This window comes from Phytophthora parasitica, assembly GCF_000247585.1.
Source record: "Phytophthora parasitica INRA-310 unplaced genomic scaffold supercont2.50, whole genome shotgun sequence".
In the NCBI taxonomy this organism is placed as follows: Eukaryota; Oomycota; class Peronosporomycetes; order Peronosporales; family Peronosporaceae; genus Phytophthora; species Phytophthora nicotianae.
In genome coordinates this window covers 96,379-98,017 of record NW_008649036.1, presented here as the reverse complement: position 1 = coordinate 98,017, position 1,639 = coordinate 96,379, and positions in this window count along the sequence as shown.

Genomic DNA, 1,639 nt, shown 5'->3' with positions numbered 1-1,639 from the left:
GAGCCGTTGATCTTGTAGTCCCGTACATGAGCTGAAGAGAAGCATCTGCAGACGCCCAAGCCGCTCCTGTGCCCCATGATCAAGGGCGGCAACATCGAGGACTACAGGAGTCGCGTCTGCCCCCCACCCGCTCAGCACGCGCGCTACCTTTCGGTCCTCCCGAGGTGTGTTGTACACATAAGCAAAGCCTTTGTTGACTTTGCTCATGTCCCACGCACCGCGGTTGAAGATCCACTGCGCTGCAAGGCGGTCATCTCCATTGGCGTGTTGTGCGCCGCCCCGGCGGAAGGAGTGAGAGGTCAGCGTCGTTGTTGCTCCAGCCGGCTTTGCTACGCGCTTGAGCAGGCGATTGACATAGGCCTGTACGCCGTCCTCGCCGCGGGTTCTCTCGCTAGTGTTGGACTTCGCGCTGCGTGCCACTGGCGACGCCGAGGAAGCTGCAGAAGCGGCAGGACAAGATGAAAGCGAAGGCGTAGCCAAGGCGACCCCAAGGGAGTCTGGATGCTCAGCGAGCAGGTCCCCAAGAGGCGCTCCAGGTTCGAGAGGAGCAACTGCGTCAGCCGCAAGATTTGGGAGCTGGCTCAGCAGCGAGGAGCACGGTGCTTCCTGCATTACCAGGGCCACTGCCAACGCGTGCAGTGGGCACGTCAGGAAGTCGGTCTTGTCAGGTACGAGGGTAAGTCCCTGTTCTTCTGCTGTCTTGACCCGGAGTAACCGGATGTAGAAGACCCCGTCAGCAGAGACTGACATGTGTTGTTTTTGGATGTAGCCAAGATCCGAAGACCGGCCAAAGCAGTGCCACATCAGGCACGCAAGGGCTGCGTCCTGGTAGTCTGCGTGCACTCGCGCCGTGCTGTACACATAGCGGATAAGAGACTGTAAATCCTCCTTAGTACAAGGAGGAGCCTTATTAATCAAGCCACCTTTTTCTCTTTTTAGGCAATGTTTATCTAAGGTCTTGCCTTGCTTTAGTAGAATCAACTCAGTAGGCACACGTAGATGTGGATACTGGTCGAAAAGCCACAGTTTTACATTTCTATGATAAGATGTTGCCGTATTACGTGCAAGCTTACCTTTCTTACCTTCGTTGGTAGCCAGATAAAAGCCGAAGCGGTCCATCGTCGCTGCCAACCGCTTGCCAGAGTTGTCGAGAAGAATGTTAGCTTGGAAAAATTCCATGCTAACATTCTCCTCTTCCAGCATCCGCTTAAAGGCGGCAATAGCAGTAGTGCGCGCCTTTTGCGTGTTCGTGGGCACGAAAGCGGAGAGACTCATGTCGTTTCTTGTGTAATCTGAAAATAAGCTGAACTAGTGGCTGTCTACCAATGCTGCCAACCATCTTCCTATTCTAGGATTTTTCCTAGTAGTCTGAACTACAAATATATTTGCAAAGTATTTAAATGACTTGAAATTTGTAGACACATATTAATATTTTGTCTCTAATTCCGACAAATATTTGTCGGAAAGCGTCGGAAAGTTAAACCTAGCCATAATGGTTTCTATTCGCTAAAATTACCAATTACACATCTGTGATTGGCTAATATATGATTCCATCACAATCTGACAAATGTATCTGTCGGAAAAACCACTATATTCATCCATATTTCTCGTGGATTGCTCTCGTTGTTCCTCGGACACT